The sequence below is a fragment of the Sesamum indicum genome, linkage group LG10, assembly GCF_026168435.1.
Source record: "Sesamum indicum cultivar Baizhima isolate 11 linkage group LG10, ASM2616843v1, whole genome shotgun sequence".
Classification (NCBI taxonomy): domain Eukaryota; kingdom Viridiplantae; phylum Streptophyta; class Magnoliopsida; order Lamiales; family Pedaliaceae; genus Sesamum; species Sesamum indicum.
The window spans coordinates 12,195,843-12,221,359 of record NC_142666.1 but is presented as its reverse complement, the minus strand read 5'-3'; the positions used below and the strand labels follow the sequence as shown (position 1 = coordinate 12,221,359).

Sequence of the window (25,517 nt, the reverse complement as noted above, 5' to 3'; positions counted from 1 at the left end):
TTGAAAAGTACACGTATTTTTTAAGTTATTAATGAATGCCGGTACATTTATTTCTATCAAAGTCCCAGGACGATTGCGTGCAATGGCACATGAACCCAGATCTAGCTTAAGATACTTCCCAATAAATTTGTTCGAAATTTCTATTTTTTTTCGAAAATATGACATGACATCCACGTTGGATATATTTTGAAGTATTTTAATCCTATGTGTCACAAGAAAGGACTTTATAGTAATATTCGGCGTCTTTTCGTCAGATGGCAAGGTGATATGGCAACAAATGAATAAAATTTCAAATATTTATTACGAAATTGATTTAAACCCTAGTCCACCCACTTACTAATTACCAACTATTGCCAATTTAAACTACCTATGTCAAATGTTAATAATTTGCAAGAACTTTTACATATAATACAAAATTTAAAATTTAAAATACCTATTCATATATCTAACAAGTATGTAAAAAAAAGGTATTCTTTATTTATTTTATACTTTTTTTATGAATTTACTGTATCTAAAAATACACATCTATAAAAGAGTTAATATATATAAAATAATTATTTACTTAGTTTATATTAAATATTCTAAATAAAAATATTGTGTGTACGTATGTATGTACAAATACCTCCCAACACATACTATGTTTCTTCACGTTTCAAACAATTGTCTAGGTAATTTCTTTCACATCAATGTAACTTGTTCGTGATTCTCTATAGAGCCCACAAATGTTTGCAGATTTTCTTCAAACAAATCCTTTTGAAGAAGAGAAATTAATCCAAGAATTGAAAAGGGATTGTCTCTCTATGATTAATAAATATTCTAAAATAGTAGATTGTATTTGGTAAATGTTTGGTTTGTTTTGTTAGAGAGAATTCTAACATGTGGCCTTTTTTTTTTTTTTTTTTATTTGTATGATGAAATTGACCGGTGTTAAAAAAAATAAAAGTAATTACCAATTAGAATGTCGATCTCCTCCTGGAAGCCAGCACAATCCAACATGATGAACTTTTCAGTTCAGGGCATGATGAACAAGCACCAATGGAAGGATAAGGTGGTGGTGGTATTGGGTGCCACTGGCACAAGATAAACGCGTCAGGCGATAGACCTGGCCACTCGTTTCGAGACAGAGGTCATCAACTCGGACAAAATTCAGATCTACTAGGGTCTAGACATAGTAACCAATAAGGCTAGCATTGAAGAATGTTGTGGCGTGCCACACCATTTGAATGGAATCATTGATCCCGAGGTGGATTTCACTGTACAGGATTTTGTGCATCATGCATTGCTAGTTGTTGATGCCATCATGCAAAGAATCGACTGGCAATCTTTGCTGGAGGGTCCAATTCCTTCGTACAGGCACTTGTCAACAACGACACTAAGTTTCGTTCCATGTACGAGTGTTGCTTTCTCTGGATGGATGTGGTGATCTCGATCTTGCATTCATACGTGTCAAAAAGGGTTGATCAGATGGTGGATAGCGGGTTGGTGGAGGAAGGTAAGGCATTTTTTGACCTAAAGATTCATGATAATGATTATGGGATTAGACATGCCATTGGGGTCCCCGAGATGGATGAGTTCTTCCGGAGCGAGGGTCTTGTCGATGGTAAAAGTAGGGCTAAGCTTATTAAGGCAGCTATTGATGAAATTAAGACGAACACTTGCAAATTAGCTTGTTGTCAAGTTGAAAAGATTTTGAGGATGAGGGAGGAATTCGAGTGGCAGATGCATCGGTTGAACTCCACATAGGTATTCCTTCGATGTGGTGGAGATGCCAATGAAGCATGTGAGAAATTGGTGCTCGAGCCTAGTATGAACATTGTGGTTCCTTTCTTTTGCAAAGAAAACATAGATCCGAAATCAACTGTCGGTACTCCATCTAATGCCATTGCACTAGCTACTAAAAACAACTAGTGGACCGGAAGATTTTTGGTGAGCTTTGGGGTTTCAAAAGTCTCACTTCCATATGAGTATGGTCAATGATGGATGTAATCCGAAATCAAACTAAATTACTACATACTTCCATATGATGATTCTACATACATACAATAAAATTTATTATCTCTATTTATACCCATTAAACTGGTGTTTGAGCTGTTAGTGTGATCATTAAAATGTTCAATCCTTCTTAGGTGTATAAGATAAAATACAGTTTCAGTCTTGTAATTTATGAGGGCGTGTCATTTTTTATCCTACACGAATTATGAAAATTAATTTTTACTAGACTAAAATTATCAAAATTATAAAATTGTAGAATTAAAATTACTAAAATAATTAGTGTTATCAATAAAATATAAGTGAAAATACTAAGGGTGGTTAGGTGTGTATATATGTACACATATATATCCGGAGTTCTTGAATAAAGTTGAAAATTAAATCAATTTTTTTGCAATTACATTTGAGGTTGATGAGATGTATAATACAAATATATTAGTATAAGACGACAAACACGAATTGTGATAGCATATTAACATTTATTATATCTATTGAAGCATATTAATCATTTCTGTATTCTTGAATACGAACGAGGAATTAGTTGTGTGACTATTCCTGTAACATATAATGAAAAGTCATGTAAAATAGTTCAGGAAACTAATTTACTACTGCATACTATACCGTTATTACAAAACTAAAATAAAATAAAATAAAATAAATGGATGCAATCAGTATCATCAACGGATGGATACTGCAACTTAATTATTTTCATACTAATCATGGACCCAAAAATGTCCAAATACATGAATCAATTGCATATAGTAACAATTACAAGAGTAGCATAATTAACATTCCGAATTTGCTCAAATTAAATTTCAGTAAATCTAAATAAGAGATAAAATCTGTAGACTACATTTAGTAACCTTCAATTAATATAGATTTTGTCATTATAATATATGTTTTTTCATATATAGTAGGTTGACGAATTAATGAGAATACTTTTTCTAATTCAAAATTCAATTTTGTAAACTTACTCGATTTTACTAAAAGCAAATCCTACATAAGATATGGATAATCACCAAGTACTTCGTCATTATCGTTTAATTTCTCATAATTTTTTTCTCATTCGATATAGTAAAATTACTCATTATACATCCAGAGAATAATTTTTTACAAAAAATAATTATCGATGGATTTATTGCATCTCTTATGGTACCTGCAAGATGTAGATTTTGACATCTTAATTATGAATAGTATTTGTATTATCTTTTTACGACAGCTTTGCAATAATTAATGATTCTTTTCCTATTTTGTAAATACATTAAAAAATACAGTAATTTGGACAGAGCCTTGCTCATGATTTATTTGAATTGTTACATAGTAAGTGGATAGGGATAGCGTAAAGTTATTACTATGCATGGCTTGTTCCACATTATATGTACGTATGTATGTATAAATACCCCCTACACATCCTATGTTTCTTCACGTTCAAACAATTGTCTAGGTAATTTCTTTCACATCAATGAAACTTGTTCGTGATTCTCTTTAGAGTCCACAAATATTTGAAGTTTTTCTTCAAACAAATCGTTTTGAAGAAGAGAAATTAATTCAAGAATTGAGAAGGGCGTTGTCACTGTATGATAGATAGATATTCTAAAATAGTAGATTGTATTTAGTACATGTTTTGTTTGAGAAAATTCTAACACGCGGCCTTTTTCTTTCTTTTTTTTTTATTTGCGTGATGTAATTGACTGGTGCTAGAAAAAAAAAAGTAATTACCAATTAGAATGTCGATCTCTTCCTGGAAGGCAGCACAGTCAGCATGAGAACTTTTCAGTTCGGGGCATAATGAACAAGCACCAAGGGAAGGATAAGGTGGCGGTGGTATTGGGTGCCATTGGCACAAGAAAATCGCGTCTGGCGATATACCTGGACACCCGTTTCGGGGCAGAGGTCATCAACTCGAACAAAATTCAAGTCTACAAGGGCCTAGATAGAGTAACCAATAAGGTGAGAAATGAGGAATACCACGACATGCCACACCCTTTGCTTAGAATCATTGATGCCCAGGTGGATTTCACTGTACATGATTTTGTGCATCATGCATTGTTGGCTGCTGATGTCATCGTACAAAGCAATCAGTGTCCAATCATTGCTGGAGGGTCCAATTCCCTCATACAGGCACTTGTTAATGATGACACTGAGTTTCCATCCAAGTACGAGTGTTTCCTTCTCTAGATGGACGTCGCGATCACAGTCTTGCATTCGTACGTGTCGAAAAGGGTTGATCAGATGGTGGGTAGCGGGTTGGTGGAGGAGGATAAGTCATTTTTTGACCCAAAAATTCATGAGTATAGTTATGGGATTAGGCGTGCCATTGGGGTCCCCGAGATGGATGAGTTCTTCAGGAGTGAGGGTCTTGTCGATGGTGAAACTAGGGCTATGCCTCTTAAGACAGCTATTGATGAAATTAAGATGAACACTTTCAAATTAGCTTGCCGTCAAATTGAAATGATTTTGAGGATGAGTGAGGAATTCGGGTGGCAGATGCATCGGTTGAATGCCACAGAGGTATTCCTTCGACCTGGTGGAGATGCCATTGAAGCATGGGAGAAATTAGTGCTGGAGCCTAGTACGAACATTGTGGCTCATTTCATTTACAAAGAAAACATAGATCCGAAACCGACTTTCGGTACTCCATCCAATGCCAGTGCAGAAGCGACTACAAGCAACTAGTGGATCGGAAGATTCTTGGTGAGCTTCGGGGTTCAAGAGCTCTTAGTTTGGAATGATTACTACTCTTCATTTTTAACGTATATGATCGTGAATCCCATGTGAAACAAAAGAATGTGAAGTCACGAGAGTCGAATCACAAAGATCACCAAAGACTACACACTGAGATTCTTCGTGATCATCTTACCAGAAACCCGCGTCATTTCATTTGAGTTAATAATAATTATGTCTGTAATCTCCATTTCACATTGTATGCTCGAGATATCATTAGTACCTATTTGGAAAATACACGTATTTTTAAGTTATTAATGAATGCCGGTACATTTATTTCTATTAAAGTCCTATGACGATTGCGTGCAATGACACATGCACCCGGATCTATCTTAAGATACTTCCCAATAAATTTGTCCAAAATTTCAGTTTTTGTCCGAAAACATGACATGACATCCACGTAGGATATATTTTGAAGTTTTTTAATCCTATGTGTCACAAGAAATGACTTGATAGTAATATTGGGCGTTTTTTGTGAGATGGCAAGGTGATATGGCCACAAATGAATAAACTTTCAAATATTTTTAACAAAATTAATTTAAACCCTAGTCCACCGACTTACTAATTATCAACTATTGCCATTTTGTACTACCTATGTCAGTTGTCAATAATTTGCAAGAACTTTTACATAAAATACAGAATTTAAAATATAAAATATCTATTCATATAGCTCACAAGTATGTAAAAAAAACGTATTCTTTATTTATTTTATATCTTTTTATGAATTTACTGTATCTAAAAATACACATTTATAAACGAGTTAATATGTATAAAATAATTATTTAGTTAGTTTATATTAAATATTCGAAATTAAAATATTGTGTGTACGTCTGTATGTATAAATACCCCCTACACATCCTATGTTTCTTCACGTTTCAAACAATTATCTAGGCAATTTCTTTCACATCAATATAACTTGTTCGTGATTCTCTCTAGAGCCCACAAATGTTTGAAGGTTTTCTCCAAACAACTCCTTTTGAAGAAGAGAAATTAATCCAAGAATTTAAAAGGGCTTGTCTCTCTATGATAGATAGATAGTCTAAAATAGTAGATTGTATTTGATACATGTTTGGTTTGTTTTGTTTGAAAGAATTCTAACACGTGGCCATTTTCTCTTTTTTATTTGTTTGATGAAATTGGCAGGTGTTAAAAAAAAAAATAAAAGTAATTACCAATTGGAATGTCGATCTCCTCCTGGAAACCAACACAATCCAACATGACAAACTTTTCAGTTTGGAGTATGATGAACAAGCACCAAGGGAAGGATAAGGTGGTGGTTATATTGGGTGCCACTGGCACAGGCAAATCGCGCATGGTGATAGACCTAGCCACCCGTTTCAGGATAGAGGTCATCAACTCAGACAAAATTGAGGTCTACTAGGGCCTAGACATAGTAACCAATAAGGTTAGCATTGAAGAATGTCGCAGCGTGCCACACCATTTTCTTGGCATCATTGATCCCAAGGTGGATTTCATTGTACAGGATTTTGTGCATCATGCATTGCTAGCTGTTGATGCCATCGTACAAAAGAATCGGCTGGCAATCAATGCTGGAGGGTCCAATTCCTTCGTACAGGCACTTGTCAATGACAATCTGAGTTTCACTCCAAGTACGAGTGTTGCTTTCTCGGGATGGACGTGGTGATCCCGGTCTTTCATTCATACGTGTCGAAAAGGGTTAAACAGAAGGTGGATAGCGGGTTGGTGGAGGAGGGTAAGGCATTTTTTGACAAAAAAAATCATGACTATGATTATTGGATCAGACGTGTCATTGGGTTCCCCAAGATGGATGAGTTCTCCAGGAGCGAGAGTGTTGTCGATGGTGAAACTAGGGCAAAGCTTTTTAAGGCAGCTATTGATGAAATTAAGACGAACACTTGCAAATTAGCATGCCATCAAGTTGAAAAGATTTTGAGGATGAGGGAGGAATTCGGGTGGCAGATCCATCGGTTGAACGCCACAGAGGTATTCCTTCGACGTGGTGGAGATGCCAATGACGCATGGGAGAAATTAATGCTGGAGCCTAGTATGAACATTTTGGCTCGGTTCATTTACAAAGAAAACATAGATCCGAAACCAACTGTCGATACTCTATCTAATACCATTGCAGTAGCTACTAAAAACATCTAGTGGATCGGAAGATTCTTGGTGAGCTTTTGGGTTTCGAAAGTCTCTCTTCCATATGAGTCTGGTCACCGATGGATGTAATCTGAACTCTAACTAAATTATTACTTACTTCCATATGATGATTCTACATAAGTACAAACAAAATTTATTATCTCTACTTTTACCAATTAAACTCGTGTTCCAACTGTTAGTGAGATCATTAAGATGTTCAATCATACTTGGGTGTATAGTAAAAAATACAGTTTCAGTCATGTAATTTATGAGAGGGTGTCATTTTTTATCTTACACAAATTATGAAAATTAATTTTTACAAGACCAAAATTATAGAACTGAAATTACTAAAATAATTAGTGTTATCAATAAAATATAAGTGAAAATAGTATGGGTGTTAGATGTTTATATATGTACACAATCTATGATCGTACGGCCAATTAATGATGTAGATCCTTTTAACAATTAATACATTTATTTGTTTCTATATACGATTAAATTGCAGCTGCATTTGCTTATAAAAAAAACCGATAACTACTTTTTATTTTAAGTTGAATTTTATTCGATTACTAATATTCGAATAGTTACACATAAAATTTAGAACTTTGTATTGAAGTAGAAATAGAAAATATAGAATACAGTCTACATACTTACAATTTAATTTCAATATTAGGTCTTACTAAAAATCTCTTAAATTGCCAACAAATTTGCAGGGTATTATTGAAAAGTCATTTTATGATGTATATGATTACTATACTTAGTATCAATTTATGTGGTAAATTAATTATATATGGTTAGTGAGTAACTTTGGTCTGTAAAATTATATGGTGGACCCTTTTTTTTATATAAAAGTAATATTTTCGTGATTTAGTTATTCAAATTATTACAATATTACAAATGTTTTAAATTTGCACACAATTTCATGTGTCATAAATATATTTATAATTCCTATTAAAGTCATGCATATATGTTGTTGTTGATTTTTTTTTTTTTAGGCTTTATATCTTTTGTAAATTAGTAATTTCACTCTAGGCATCTATTCAAGGACCAAGAAAAAATTATATTTAAGAAATATTTGCCTACATTTGGTGTTTGATAATAAACAGTGAGGATAGTGCTACGTCAATATGATGTATTAACGTGTCATCGTCATGACGCTTTGTTATGAAAATATCTTATACAAGTCAGTGTAGATATCATTAAATAAAATTGTGAGAATTGTCTCCGTTACATTCACTCTTTATAAATTTACACACACACACACACACAAAAAAAAAAATTATTACTCATCAGTTGCTTACTCACTCTCTTGTCATTGTCTCTTGCATTCTCTCCCCCCCCCCCCCCCCACACACATCTTCCGAAAAACTCTTTGTGCACAGGAGAAAAGATGGAGCACGGGTCAAACGAAGAAAGCAATGTAGATCTTCTTAATGATTCAACTACATTCAACTTTCAATTTTATTTTATAGGTTTGTATATACTCTAACCAATGTTAATTTCACACCTTGTAGACAATACTTGAGACAGATAACTTCTATGGATGTTGGAGAGTTAATGGTGTGCTCTTTCCTGAGCCGTTGAATTTTAATTTTCCGATACCCCCATCCACACCACCATCACAAGTGCCTCCAAGAGTCCACCAAGTACGGTAGATCTTTCTTTCTTTCATTTTGTTTCTTTTTTTTTTCTTCAAAAAACAAATATACATGTGTGTGATCTTCACTTTTCTTCATTTGTTTAGATCTTTTATTCTAAATATAAATTTTATAAGAAGTACTGATTTAAAATTAAAAATTGCTCAATCTTGAAGGTGGAAAGACAATTCTTTTGGCTTTTCCCTTTGAATTTGAAATAAAGCTTTTTGAAAAAGAAAAATCAAAATTGGCTTACCTATTTTTTTTATATGATATTCCATTAGTGGAAAAGATTATTTTTTCTCAATCTTAAGACTTTTTGTGTTTCTCACTCTCTCTTGTTGTGGGTGGGTGGGGAGGGGGATGTCACACGGTTCAATATGTCGTCAATTGAAACCTGAATATGCTTATTCTATTAATCATTTAACCTTCTACCATTTTGTAAGTCACAATATATATATATAGGAAAAAATACAATATTGAGCCAAATTCTTAGGGGCGGTTGCAATTTTAATTCAGGTCCAATCGAAAATAGTGAATCAGGACAATAATCTTCAAAATATGGCAATTAAGGACAAAATACTCTAATTTTGCTCGAATTGTGCACATGATGCGCGCATGACAATATAAATTTTGGAATTTCTCCAAAATTCGGCTAATTAGCTTATGCGGAAGTATTTTTTCAGCCGGTGCTTACGTGAAATTTCAAAATACGTTACCTTAGCCATGTAAGCACCACTGAAAAATTACTTTCATGTAAGCCAATTCCCCAAATTTTGGAGAAATTCCAAAATTAATGTGGTTACGTGCACATTATGTGTGCAATTTCGGCAAAATTAGGGTGTTTAGTCCATAAATTGCCATTTTTCAAAAATTACTATCCTGATTTACAATTTTGAATTAGACCCAAATTAAAATTGCCACCATCCCTAAAAAATTGGACAAAAATTATATTTCTCCCTATATATATAACCTCTAGCAAACTAGTCATGAAGTGAAACAAAAAAAGGCACATGAATTACAAATTGTTCTCACCATACACATATAAGAAAACTCAATGGCTGTCATGTTGATCTAGGAACAAGGGAGTTATGAATGCCTGATTCAATCTCCATTGGAAGTGGTCTCTGATTGTTATAGAATTATGTTGATCCTCAACTGCCCTTTCTGTAATGGGTTCTTTCTAATCTTTGATGTTGCTGATTCTCTTTTTCATGAAATGGTAATTTCATTTTCCTTTGAAAAAAAAAAGATATATGATATAAATTTAGTATTCAATAAATTTAAAAAAAGCTTACAAATTAATCCCAAATATTATTTTTTTATAACTAAAAATAAAGAACCAATTAAAAGTTAAAAAGAATTAATTATATTTAGACCCCCTGTAGAAATGTTAAATTATACTTTTCTTCAAAAAAGTTCTGAAATTACAAGTGGAGCCCTTTAAAAATTCTTCATTTACACCTACTCCATTCCTTTAGGACTTGAGCAAAAAATACTGATTTACCCAAAAAAATTACATAAATTTTAATTTTACCCTTCATTTAACATATATATTTTTTGTACTTATAATGTGACAAATACAATATATATATATGGAGTGAGGTTAACATCATTATATTTTTTTTCTTATAAGTTTAAAATTATAACACAAAAATGTTAAATGGGGGATGAAATTAAAAACTTATATAATGTTTTTTGGGATAAATTATCTTTTTGGTCCCATAAAGAATGGACCTACTACTTTTCATCCCATGCTTTACGTGATTTTCTCTTTAATCCCATTTTTTAAAGAAAAGTTTCCAACTTAGTCCCAAACCTCATTTATCATCAAATTAAAATGGAAGAATGGACAATCTATTTACTTCAGTTGTTACATGTGAAATATACTTTTTTGGCTTTTTTGAAGGTTAAAATTGGCGCAAAAAATGGCAACACTCTATAAGAGGTGTTTACATTGTGCTGCAGCATGAAAAAATCTTTCATTTTTTCCTTCGTTCTATTATCTGCTAGCTTGCCTGGCCTAAAAAAATTACCTTAAACGAGCATAATAAATTGACTTTGTAGATAGATTGCAAAGATATCATTAAATAAAATTGTAAGAATTGTTTGTATTACATTCACACCTTTTAAATTTACACAAAAACACTCACACACACACACACGCATTCTACTCTCTTTCTCTCTCTCTCTCTCTCTCTCTCTTTCTCTCCCCCCCCCCCCACACACATCCTCCAAAGAACTCTCTCTCTCTCTCCCCCCCCCCCTCACACACATTCTCCAAAGAACTCTTTCTGCAAAGGAGAGAAGATGGAGTACGGGTCAAATGAAGAAACCAATGTAGATCTTCTCAATGATTCAACTGCATTCAACTCTCAATTTTATGTTATAGTTCTGTATAAACTCTAACCAATGTTAATTTCTCAACTTGTAGACAATACTTGAGAAAGATAACTTCTATGGATGTTGGAGAGTTAATGGTGTGCTCTTCCCGGAACCGTTGAATTTTAATTTTCCGACACCCCCACCCCCACCCCCACCCCCATCCGCACCACCATCACAGGTGCCTCCAAGAGTCCACTAGGTACGGTAGATCTTTCTTTCTTTCATTTTGTTTCTTTTTTTTTTCTTCAAAAAATAAATTTAGATGTGTGTGATCTTCACTCTTCATCATTTGTTTAGATCTGTTATTCTAAATATAAATTCTACAAGAAGTACTGACTTAAAACTGAAAATTGCTCAATCTTGAAAGTGGAAAGACTATTCTTTTGGCTTTCCTTTTGAATTTGAAATAAAGCTTTTTGACAAAAAAAAAATCAAAATTGGCTTACCTAATTTTTTTATATGAGATTCTATATGTGGAAAAAATTCTTTTATCTCAATCGTAATACTTTTTGTATTTCTCACTCTATCTTGGTGTGTGTGTGGGGTGGGAGGTGGGGGGGAGGGATGTCACACTGTTCAATTTGTGGGAAAGGTTCTTTCTTCTCCATCTTAAAACTCTCTCTTTCTCTTCTTGTCTTTTTTTTTCTTTAAACTGATAAATTTAATGCATTGTGGATGGCAATTACATGCCAATCCAAACAACAAAGTGTTAAATCTAGGATTGTTAAAAGTTGAGTGTTCAAGTGAAATTAGGTTAAAATTGTGATAAGTTGTTACAAATTCAATCAAATTAATAAATTTGATGACATAAATTACTACAATACTTTTTTATTTTAAGATCAGGTTTAATTAAGTATTATGTTTATTTGCTGCTTGTTTTGAATTACCTCTTGATATAAGAATTCAACAAGCCAACAAAGATGTTGTACAGTAAATACATACACTGAAGTAGAACTTAATTAGAGGAAATCTATTGCCAGTCAAACCAAATTAAGGGATGAACACTTTGTACGTGCATATAGTTGTTATCTCATTAACTGATACTTGAATATGCTGATTCTATTAATCGTTTAACCATCTATGATTTTGTAAGTTACAAAATATATATATATATAACCTCTAGCAAACTACCCATAAAGGGAAAAAAAAGGCACATGAATTACAAATCATTCTCACCCTTCTATTTTATGTTTATGGTTTACTTGTCAACTAAGAATTAAAATTCAATCTTGCAGGAGCAAGTATGTTCAAGCAATGCAGGATCTTCACAAAGGAAGAAATGGGATCTAACTGCATCTTTGATAGTGGAATCCAAAGCAATTTCGCTCCAACTTTTAAGATGCGGGGAACAGTCTGAATATATTTTGGAGATGTTAGAGGTTGGTTTAATTTTTTCTTTAATAATTCACACTTTATTTATATCCACTATAAGAAAATCTTGAAAGAAGCAATTCTAATATAACAAATGACCGTACACTTATATTGCATATTTAATTTGAATGTGGATAAGTACAAGATTACGTCTTCTAACATTTTTGCTACACCAAAAAGAAACTACATTAGACCAAATTTGAGATGTATGAAATAGCAAAAATTAATATGACTCTCTTATTTATATTCTTCTTTTCTTGTATTAAAGAATGCAACAGGTAAGGATCATATTATATTTTACTACCATATGAGAGTTTGAACAGAAAAAAAATGGAAGGCAAAGAAATCCAGCTTGGGCAGAAGGTGGTGTTCCCAATACTGGAGGAAGTCTATCCCGAGATGGAAAGTAAGTATCCGTTGTCAATGACGGAACGACTGGAGGGGAGATGGACTATTGAGGTTAGAAAACGCACGGGAACCAGCAAAACTGAAAAGGTATATTAGTTAATATAACGACATGCATCTTTTAGTTAAGTAGATATAAAAAGAACATTAATTAATGTACCGCACATGTTTCTTAGTTAAGTTGATGAAGATTAATTAATATAACTGCACCCGTCTTTTAACTAAGTGTCTGTTAGTTATATAGATACATAAGATACGCTAGCTAATACAACCGCTAGCTAATACTACTACGTGCCTCTTAGTTAAGTAGATACGGAAGATACGGTAGTTAATATAACAATACATGTCTCTTAACTACGTGTATTTTAGTTTAAGTAGATATAGAATAGACGTTAGTTAATATAATTATGGTATTGATAGTTTAGTAGATAAAGAAAGAATGTAAGTTAATTTAAGTATATGTGTCTTTTTGTCAAGTAGACATAGATATATTGAAATCAACATGACACTATTTCTATGACATGTATATAGTTATAAACAATATGCAAGTACTTCTATGTTATAAGAGTAACCAACCGTTTGCTTTCATCATGTAACAAAAATATATTTCGACATAAAATTATAAAATTTTTTATCTTCTTTTAGCCATGCTGCACTGTATAATCCATCATTCATGATATGAATGTTTAGAGAGAAATTTTATTTATTTTCAAAAAGTAGTTCGTGAAGTTATAAAGTATTTAAACGACATCAAAGTTCGATGTCCTAAATATTGTGTTCTTAAAATATTATCTATTTGATTCAAATGTATATATTTTTTCTAAAAGAGTTCTAATTATTTGTGTTCCAAGAAATACAATTTACTTGCACTAATTTCCTAACCAAATTTTTTTCTTCTTAGTTTTATTTCCATGAGAAGGTCAACAAAACCATCTGTTCTATGAACGACGTTGCAACGTTCATCATGTACCGCGTGATTTACTAGGCTCTGGTGAGAACTTACTCTCATGCATCTTCAAACTTCTAAAATTTCATTTAAAAATCATAATATGCATCCTTACTATCACTAAAATTTGAGCAGATTTGACAAGGCAGGTGAATACTCTGATCATGAACATAACATGCAGCCTTCTTCCATATCGCAATTCTATGTTGAAAACTCAATGGCTATCATGTTGATCTGGGAAGAAGAGAGTTATGGAATGCCTGATTCAATCTCCGTTGGAAGTGGTCTCTGACTGTTATAGAATTATGTTGATGCTCAACTGCCGTTTCCATAATGGGTGCTTTGGGGTCCTTGATATTACTGATTCTCTTTTTCATGAAATGATAATCTCATTTTCCTTTGAAAAAAAAAAGATATATGATATTACTTATCAGTTGAGTAATATTGATAAAAATAAAGTTTATATATATTGATTAAAAAAATCAAAGCAATCGTAAGTAAAAAGTGTTTTTTTTCCCTTTCTTTCACAAGTTTGAAAACAAGGGAAATACATAAAACGATTTAAAAAAAAAACTTTTATTAAACAAAATACGAATAAATATATTTCTAGGATCGTGTAAACTCTTTCTCTTTCTATACTTTTATTTTTGTTCTTGTATAGATAACTCTTTGCTCTCCCTTATCCATTTTTTTTCATCACCCTAATTTTTTCATTTTTTATATCTTTCTTTTTTTATTTAATATAATTCTCTTGTTTTTTACGCACGTATTTAAGTGTGCAATACACACTAGTTCGATTTTATAATTTAACTATCTTGTAAATTTAAAAACGATTAATAGATAATGGCTTTGATTTCTTCCGTATTCCGTGGCCATGGGCTGTCTCTCTCTATATGTGTGTATATATAACATATATTATTATACTAGATAGTATATTTTTATTTTTTAATTTATTTGTTTATTTATGTATAAAATGTTTGTGTACATATAGGGTATATAATTAAAAACATCTAATCTGGCAATCCATTTCAAGATATTGTATTTAGAAAGTTGATTTAGGTGCAAAAATAATGTATGCAACTTGAAAAATGCATTACATTAAAGGGTGGAACTTAGGTCTCAGCAAAAGGATTTTATTTAATTTAGAAATTTTCTATTTTATTATTCGCTAATTGTTAACTTAATTAAAAATTTAAATATGTGGTTCGTATATTAGGTTTTGGAAATTCTATATATATACGACGACTCAAGAGAAATCATCATTTATTTAATTTCTCCTCATTCTTATGCAGATATTAGAAATATCTCATACCTAGTCATGAACATAATAAAAACACATATCCGTACACAATAAAAATATATTTCTGTACTGAATCTCATACATAACAAAAATTCATATTAATTATCTATGATCGTACGACCAATTAATGATCTAGATACTTTTAATAATTAATACATGTATTTGTTTCTATATGCAACTAAATTGTAGCTGCATTTGCTTACAAAAAATAATCGATAAGTACTTTTTATTTCAAGGTGAATTTTATTGGATAACTAGCAAGAACATCATAGTTAATTTAGTATCCACACCATAATAGCAGAAATAGAAAATATTGAATACAATCTACATACTTACATTTTAATTTCAATATTAGGCCTTACTAAAAATCTATTAAATTGCATACACATTTGCAGGGTATTATTGAAAAGTCATTTTATGATGTATATGATCTACTATACTTACTATTTATGTGGTAAATTAATTATATATAGTTAGTGAGTAGCTTTGGTCTGTAAAATTATATGGTAGACCCTTTTTTTATACAAAAGTAATTTTTTTTGTGATTTAGTTATTCAAATTATTGCAAGATTACAAATGTTTCAAATTTGGACACAATTTCATGTCATAAATATATTTATATTTTCTATTAAAGTCGTGCATATCTGTTGTTGTTGATTTTTTTTTTTTATTTTTAAGGCTTTAAATCTTTTGTAAAATAGCAATTTCACTCTAGGCATCTATTCAAGGACCAGGAAAAAAATTATATTTAAGAAATATTTGCCTACATTTGCTGTTTGATAATAAACAGTGAGGATAGTGCTACGTCAATACGATGTATTAACGTGGCATCGTCATGACGTTTTGTTATGAAAATATCTTATCTAAGTCAGTGTAGATATCATTAAATAAAATTGTAAGAATTGTCTCCGTGACACTCACTCTTTATAAATTTACACAAACACACACACACACTCACACAAAATTTATTACTCATCAGTTGCTTACTCACTCTCTTGTCATTGTCTCTTGCATTCTTCCCCCCCCCCCCCCCACACACACACATCCTCTGAAAAACTCTTTGTGCACAAGAGAAAAGATGGAGTATGGGTCAAACCAAGAACGCAATGTAGATCTTGTCAATGATTCAACTACATTCAACTTTCAATTTTATGTTATAGTTTTGTATAAACTCTAACCAATGTTAATTTCTCACCTTGTAGACAATTCTTGAGAGAGATAACTTCTATTGATGTTGGAGAGTTAATGATGTGCTCTTTCTCGAACCGTTGAATTTTAATTTTCCGACACCCCCATCCCCACCACCATCACAAGTGCCTCAAAGAGTTCACAAGGTATTGTAGATCTTCCTCTCTTTCATTTTCTTTCTTTTTTTTTTTCTTCAAAAAACAAATTTACGTATGTGTGATCTTCACTCTTCTTCATTTGTTTAAATCTTTTATTCTAAATATAAATTTTATAAGAAGTACAGACTTAAAACTGAAAATTGCTCAATCTTGAAGGTGGAAAGACAATTCTTTTGGCTTTCCCTTTGAATTGAAATAAAGCTTTTTGAAAAGAAAAATCAAAATCGTCAATTGAAACCTAAATATGCTTATTCTTTTAATCATTTAACCTTCTATGATTTTGTAAGTCACAATATATATATACATATATATATGAAAAAATACAGTGTTGGGGCAGATTCTTGGGGCGGTGGCAATTTTAATTCAGGTCCATTTCAAAATAGTGAATCAAGACATAATCTTCAAAATATGGCAATTAAGGACAAAATACTCTAATTTTGCTCGAATTGTGCACATTATGTGCACATGACAATATAAATTTTGGGATTTCTCCAAAATTCGGCTAATTAGCTTATGCGGAAGTATTTTTTCAACAGGTGCTTTCGTAAAATTTTAAAACACGTCACTTTAGCCATGTAAGCATCACTGAAAAGTTACTTTCATGTAAGCCAATTCCCCAAATTTTGGAGAAATTCCCAAATTTATGTGGTTACGTGCACATTATGTGCACGATTCCGGAAAAATTAGGGCGTTTAATCCATAAATTGCCTTTTTTCAAAAATTACTATCCTGATTCATAATTTTGAATTAGAGCCAAACTAAAGTTGCCACCGTCCCTAAAAAATTGAACCAAAATTATATTTCTCCCTATATATATATAACCTCTAGCAAACTAATCATAAAGTGAATAAAAAAAATAAGGTACATGAATTACAAATAGTTCTCACCATACACTTATGAGAAAACTCAATGGCTATCATGTTGATCTAGGAACAAGAGAGTTATGAATGCCTGATTCAATATCCAGTGGAAGTCGTCTCTGATGGTTTTAGAATTATTTGATACTCAACTGCCTTTTTTGTAATGGTAATTTCATTTTTCTTTGGAAAAAAAGATATATGATACAAATTTAGTATTCAATAAATTTAATAAAAAGTTTACAAATTAATCTCAAATATTATTCTTCATAACTAAAAATAAAGAACCAATTAAAAGTTAAAAAGAATTAATTATATTTAGACCCCCTCTAGAATGTTAAATTATACTTTTCTTCAAAAAAGTTCTGAAATTACAAGTGGAGCCCTTCAAAAAATCTTCATTTACACCTACTCCATTCCTTTAAGACTTGAACAAAGAATACTGATTTACCCAAAAAAATTACATAAATTTTAATTTTGCCCTTCGTTTAACATATATATTTTTTGTACTTATAATGTGACAAGTACAATATATATATGGAGTGAGGTTAACATCATTATATTTTTTTTCTTACAAGTGTAAAATTATAACATAAAAATGTTAAATGGGGGATGAAATTAAAAACTTATATAATGTTTTTTGGGATAAATTATCTTTTCGGTCCCGTAAAAAATGGACCTTTTATTTTTCATCCCATACTTTACATGATTTTCTCTTTCATCCCATTTTTTAAAGAAAAGTTTCCAACTTAGTCCCAAACCTCATTTACCATCAAATTTAAATGGAAGAATGGACAATCCATTTACTTCAGTTGTTACATGTAAAATAGACTTTTTTTGGCCTTTTTGAAGGTAAAAATTGGCGCCAAAAAATGCAACACTCTATAAGAGGTGTTTACATTGTGCTGCAGCATGAAAAAGTTCTTTCATTTTTTCCTTCATTCTACTATCTGGTAGCTTGCCTGGCCTAAAAAAATTACCTTAAACGAGCATAATAAATTGATTTTTTACATAGGTTGCAAAGCTACGTACTTGATGCGACTTTGATCCCTCGTCCCTTCACTGTCCTTCATGGCGTTCATCTCTTCTTCATCTATGTAATTGTACGCCATCTCCATCATGTGTTATGTTCCTCTTGGGGGGTCGCGAGCCAAAGCCAACGCAAATGGCCCCTTTTCCAGCCAATGAATTAATATGCTGACCATCATGTCGATTCTCAGATCTTGCACCTCCAACATTTTGTTATTAAACCTTCCCATGAAGCTTTTAAGATTCTCATCGTCTCTGTGCCTAATAGTAAAGAGGTATGTAGCAGACCTCTTTGCTTTCCTCTTGCTCGCGAAGTGAAAAGAAAATTTTTGAATCAACTCCTCATAAGAATCAATGGTTCCACTACCCAAATTAGTGAACTATTCTTGCGCTTTACCCTTCAAAGTAGTTACGAATAGTTTGGCCTTGATTGGGTCTGTCGGACCGTACAGATTCATCACTAGGTCAAATGCCGCAACATTCTCCCTAGGATCCTTGGTCCCATCATACTTGGAAAGGTTAGGAAACTGAAAGCTACTATCCACGACCTCTAAAAGAATCCAATTAGTGAATGGAGAACTTCTATTCTGTGAGACGAACTCCCCTCGCTTCTTCATTTCCTCAATTTGCTTTCCTAACTTCTCTATCTGGTAGCTGACATTATCTACCTCTGCCCTAGAGATGCCTTGTTGCGGTGAGATCGTCCTCTTACTCGTTACCACATTTGACATCGTTCTCTCGGGACCTTTTTCAGGTGCCCTCGTGACCTTACGCCCTTGCTCCCCTTCAACATCCCTAAATAATTGTATTCTTACACCTTCACGAGCAGGCGTCACAATTCTCCTCTCATACTCAACTATGGCCTTCCTGCTTGCTTCCTACATCATTTACTGTAAATCCGCTCGTGACAATTGCAACATTTGTTTTTCTTCTCTTATCGGAGTTTCTTCTAAGTGTCGATCTCTCCTCGATGATTCTTCCATTTTCTAACTCCCCTATTCTTAGGTTCCCACAGATGGCGCCAAAATGATGTAGGTCGCACACTTTGGGATCGGGTTGCAGAACCTGGTACCTCAGATCGAGTCGCCGAATCCCACTTTGAGCTTCCTACGAGTGAATCCTAAGAACAGAACACACGTTAGGCTTGCTGGGTAGCCCCCACATAAGGCCCTCTGATGCTTAAGTTAGGAGATGGGGTCGAAAGCGATCAATGGAGAGCAAGTGAGATCACAGAAAAGAAATGTGATAAATGCACTTGCCTATAAATGTTCATAAATGCTAGTATTATAGTGTACAGTACCGTTTAGGATTTGCCACGTGGCATCATCCAGTGGTCCAAGTATCAGGTAATCTAATGGTTCTTAGAGTGGGGGAGCCAATCGGACCGGGTCAGGCGACCCAACCCCAATCTCCATGCGTGGATCCTACTCTTTATTGTAAATTTCTTCAAAAAAGAGGGGTAATTTGGTCTTTTTGTAATTACCATCGCCAGGTACATTTCGTAATTAGAGTGGTGTTTAATATTCATTGCATAATTCAAGTGTGCAAATTAAATTTATCCTCAAAATATTATTTCAATTAATACATTTCATATTTAACTATGAATAGATAATTATTATTTAACTATTACAATATCAAATTCTAATAGAAAAAGTCAACATTGAATTAAATAGCACATTGAATTAAATAGCACTTTTACGGACGAACAGGCATATTTAGTTCTAACAACAACTTAATTCACATTTTTTATACTATATGTTGAGGCCGAAATATTTTGGGATAAATAATCAGTTAAAGTCCAAATAAATTGACTAATAATTGTATTTCAAAACAAAAGTCCGTAAAAAATTTAGATTTTTCATATTTTAGAGACATAAAATCATGAGGCCATCACGAGTCTGGGTCATATGTGTCCTTATGGATCAATTCAGAATATATATTAAGTTATTTCTTTTATTTTGTATTGGCTAAATTCGGCCAGATGCATATTTAAATATAACCCATCAGGAAATTAACTCATGACAAAACCCATGATGTACAAGTTCAAGGAAATGAGTTCAAGCTGCCTAAAACTCTGCTCACGCCTATAAAAAGGGATGTTCACCTCTCACAAGTCATGGCAGACATATGAAGTTTATGAAAAATATAAAGTTTAATAGTGTCAAATAATTATGAAGAGTTTATGTAAACTTTAGATGCGCAAATTTGAAGAATAATAGAAAATGATAAATTTTAATTCAAATTATTATAATGAACATAATATTAATAAAATAAAGTTTATATATATTCATTAAAAAAATCAGAGCAATTATAAGTAAAAACTGTTTTTTTTTCCTTTCTTTCACAAGTTTAAAAACAAAGGAAATACTTACAAAGATTTAAAAATAACTTTTATTAAATAAAAAAACGAATAAATACTTTTTTAGGATGTTGTAAACTCTTTCTCTCTCTCTACACTTTTATTTTTGTTCTTATATAGATAACACTTTTCTCTCTCTGATCCATTTTTTTTTTCATCACCCTAATTTTTCCATTCTTTATATCTCTCTTTTTTTATTTAATGTAATTTTCTAAGATACGAGGAACGGTCGTAATATATTTTGGAGATGTTAGAGGTTGTTTTAATTTCTTTTTTAAGAAAACCATGATGTTCCTGGTTATGGAAGAAGTCTATCGCGAGATAGAAAATAAGTTTCTATTGTCAATGAAAGAGCGATTGAAGGGGACATGGACTATTGAGATTAGAGAATGCATGGGAACTACCAAACCCAAAAAGGTACATTAATTAGTACAAATGTGTCTCTGAATTAAGTAGATATAAAAAAAGTACATTAGTTAATATACCGCGCAAATTTCTTAGTTAAGTGGATGCAACAGATACCTTAATTAATATAATTACACGTGGTCCAATAGAATAAAAGATATGTTCCTTACTGAAGTACATACAAAAGATATGTTAGTTAATAAAGTTGCACAAGTCTCTTAACTGCGTGTATCTTAATTAAGTAGATGTAGAATATACATTAGTCAGTATAACTATGGGAGTCTCTTAGTTAAGTAGATACAAAAAGTACCTAAGTTAATTTAAGTACACATGTCTCTTTGTCAAGTAGACACAGCAATATATATACGGTTATAAAAAGTATGGAAATATTGCTATACTAGATTTGTTCCGTTTTTTATCTTATGATCTTCTCTCAGCCATACTGCATTATATAATCCATCATTCATGATAAAAAAAAATTAGGGAGAATTTTTATTTATTTTCAAAAAGTATTCGTGAAGTTATAAAATATTTATATGATATCAAAGTTGGATGTCATAATATTGTGTTATTAAGCTATTATCTATTTGATTTAGATGTATATATTTGTTCTTAAGGATCTATCTACCAATAAAAAAGAGTTCTAATTATTTGTGTTCCAAGAAACAGATTTACTTGCACTAATTTCCTAACCAAAACTTCTTTTTCTTAATTTTATTTTCATGAAGGCCAACAAAACCACCGATCAATGAACGACATTGCAAAGTTCATCATATACCAAGTGATTTACTAAACTCTGGTGAGTACTTATTCCCATGCATCTTCAAACTTTCCTAAAATTTTCATTCACAAATCATGTACACATGTTACTATCACTAAAATTTTGATTTGCTTAATATTTTGAGAAAGCAGGTGAATACTCTGCTAATGAACTTGGCCTTCTTCCGTGCAATTCTATGTTGAAAACTCAATGCCTGTCATGTTGATCTGGGAACAAAAGAGTTATGGAAGGCCCGATTCAATCTCCATTGAAAGTGTGGTCTTTGGTTGTTACAGAATTATGTCTATGCTCAATTGCCCTTTCTGTAATAGGTTCTTTGTGGTCTGTGATGTTGTTGTCTTTGTGGGTAGTGCTCAACTGATCTTACTCTTGATATTCAAAACTTCAGGTACGCTGATTCTCATTTTCATAAAATGATAATCTCATTTTTCTTTGATAATATATACATATATAATATAAATTTGGAATTCATATAAATTTAATAAAAAATTTATAAATTAACCCCAAGAACTAATTTCATAGAACTAAAAACAAAAATAAGTAATTAACAGTTAAAGAGGATTAATTACTCTTAAACCCCTATGGTAGGTAAGGGGTGTGCAAAATTTCGTGTTCGCAAATGTTGTCTCACACCTCTAATGATATAATACCACTTATTGTAATATACCCTCTATAATTATAAGTTATTTTATAAGAAATTTATATTAACGCAAATACCATTTTAGACAAGGTCTAATAGCTCTATACTTATATAGAACTTCAAACTCAAGATGATATTGGATGCTGATTTTGTTGTGTTTGAAAATCACAATACTAACAAATTATCACAAATAGAAATATATATGTGATAAGTAAAAATGGGTATGATCTCTATCTAATCCTCTAATTATTCTCTTCAAGAATATATTTAACAAACTCAAAGGTAAAATCTTTTTGTAGATCTCCCTTTTACTTGGTTTGAATTTCTATGAAACTTAGTTAATTAGTACATAAATTATGGACCATAATTAGAATATAATAAAATTTGAACAGATTAAATTGGAGTTTCTTATAATATTTTGGGACAATTTATATTAATTAAAGAAATTTAGGAGGGACGTAATGGGTATTTTAAGAAAAGTCTAATTAAATAAATAATAATAATATTATTATTATTTATATATGTATTAGTAAATAATATATATATTAGTATATATATATATTAATGAATAATATATATATACATATGAAAAGAGAGAGAGAGGATTGAGAGTGGGAGGTGGGCCATCCCCCCACCGCCTCACTCTCCTCTCTTTACTCACACATACATACATAATACACACACATTGCACAACACACACACACAATTATGGTGAAAGGAAAAGAAAAAAAGGAAAAGAAGCAGAGGTACGAAGAATTGTAATTTAACTTTTATTAATTTATATAATTATATTATTTAATTAGTACGTTTATTAAATATTATTTATACTAATTGATGTACTATTTAACCGAAATATTTTACGAGTTCGACTATTTAAAATAGTGTCGGATATAAAAATGATATCGTTGGTTAATTAGATTATTAAATTCATTAGATTTGAATATTGCTATAGCTAATTGATGCAATTCCATCGGAATTATTTACCAAATATGCAATTATATGTATTATTATTTAATTGAAGTGTATAATAGCGAGAAATTGATAGAAAATTCATAGAAATATTCCAAAAATTGTATTTAATAAATGGTATGTTAATAAAGAGGAAAAAAAAGATTTATATTTCGACAGAAATAGAATATTAAAGAATTATTAGAAATTGTACAAATGATATTCAATCTTATATTTAAAAGAAATTACAATATTCTCGATATATTTATTGTGTGTGGTATAACTCATTATAGGATACGGGGGTAAAGTGAGAAGACCAAACCACTACCTATTGAATAGATAAAGGCATTGTAAGGTCGAGGTAAGTAAATAATTAGTATTATCTATATATGTATCTTTAATTGTGATTTTACTGTTATCTGAATTTGCGGTTCATACTGATATGGATTTATCTGAAAGTATATGAGGGATGGATGATTTGATTTGATTGATGGTATTGTGTACATGGAATGAGAAAATACGTTGAAATATTATGTTTGTTGTTTGATGTGTTGTGGATGTCTGAAAATGAGAATATATGGATATACTGTTTTACGTTACTAGTTGCTCACAAGAATGGTGATATGTGAAAATGAGGGAGTGGTGGAAATTGAATGTATATTGTGGCGTGAATACCCCTTGATGTGTTGAAAAGCCTATAAGGGGAAATAAAATGAAAAGAGTTTTGATGCGATATGAGAAAGAAATGAAATGAAAAGAGCTTTGATGCGATATGAAAAAGATGTGATGTGAAAAGAGCTACGATGCGAAATAAAAGAGCTATGATGCGAAGTGAGATTGATGAGCCGGCTATCAAGGGGATTCACTTAAACTTATATAACAGTGAGATTGAGTTGACGGGAAAAACACAATATCACCTTCTGGTAAGCAGACTAGGAAAAAGAAAGTTTAATTTGATTATCTTATTGCGAGATAGCTATGTGGTGTAATAAAGATGATTATGTGGAAGCAAATTGACTATATATTCTATGCATCTTGCCTATTTATCTTGTTTGAGGTTATATGTGGTATACATATATAGATAGGGCTGGTTATTTGCTTAATGAGTGGCAGGCTCATCCCTCTGCTGACATTTTCATTCAGGTGAGGTGTCTGACTGTTGAAGAGTAGGTCTACGCGCTATACTCAGGCAGGTCGGGCCAGTATGCAATTTTCTCCTCTTTGTCAACTAGAGTACAAATCACATTTTGTTTGTACAGGGAGAATATAAGTGTACGGATTACCTGTGACAAATCACTTTGTGATGTGTGATATGTATATATAATGTTGTGGGTTGATAATACCAATTATGACGTGTTGGGATTACGTATGCAAATTAATTAGATGGTTATGTGCAAATGTATATATATGAACATAGGGATTACTATAAGTATGACGTTTAGGGTAGATATAGTTCTTGTAGCGAAGGGGGTGCTACAGCTTATACCTATAATCTCAAATTATGGCTATAATCTTGACTTTGGATTTGAGGATTTGAAAGTTGAGATGACAAGTTGACACAAAAACAATTTTAAATGGCAAAATATAAAAACAATCATAGTTCAGATGACAAAATGTAATTAATCGTAAAAATAATGTAGATTTTTGTTTCAAGGGAGAAACGACAAAGAGATTAGCCTGGATCTTTCCCTTGTGTGCGTTGCCGACTCCCTTTTTTTTATGTATTGCTTCAATTAAATTTCCAAAAGATAGAATGCAACATTTGTGCCATTAGCGTAATGTTCTGAACAATTGGGCTAATATGCCTTTATTTATGCATAATAATATGACAGCTTAAAGTAAATGCAAATAAATAAATAAATATATGCTCATCACAATAACGTACCCTCAAATAGGGAGTAATAACCTCAAATGACATTCAAGCTTTTTTGAGATGCATAATAGAACACCTCGAATCTAAATGATAATCAGGCTTCTTTGAGGCATATAATGAAACGCCCCAAAGCTAAATCAAGTTTCTTTGAGGCGCATAATAGAACGCCCCAAAGCTAAATGATGATCAAAGCTTCTTTGAGGTGCAAAATAAAACGACCCGAAGCCAAATAAAAATCAAAATTCTTTTAGGCACATAAAAAAACGGCCGAAGCAAAATAAAAATCAAGATTCCTTCAAGCACGTAAAAAAATGCCCGAAGCTAAATAAAGATCAAAGCTAGCTTGAGGTGCAAAATGAAAGGCTGCAAATCTAAATGAAAATAAAGATTTCTTCAGGCGCATA

The 25,517-nt window shown here is 31.9% G+C and overlaps 4 pseudogenes; all 4 read left to right on the top strand.

The window, feature by feature from the left end:
• The first annotated feature begins 958 nt into the window (after window positions 1-958).
• Window positions 959-1,743, top strand: LOC105179837 (adenylate isopentenyltransferase 3, chloroplastic pseudogene; annotated as a pseudogene).
• Window positions 1,744-3,777: 2,034 nt separating this feature from the next.
• On the top strand, window positions 3,778-4,167 carry LOC105179838 (adenylate isopentenyltransferase 5, chloroplastic pseudogene; annotated as a pseudogene).
• On the top strand, window positions 4,168-4,665 carry LOC105179839 (adenylate isopentenyltransferase 5, chloroplastic pseudogene; annotated as a pseudogene).
• A 1,680-nt stretch (window positions 4,666-6,345) lies between these two features.
• LOC148786666 (adenylate isopentenyltransferase 5, chloroplastic pseudogene) lies at window positions 6,346-6,843 on the top strand (annotated as a pseudogene).
• Window positions 6,844-25,517: the final 18,674 nt, after the last annotated feature.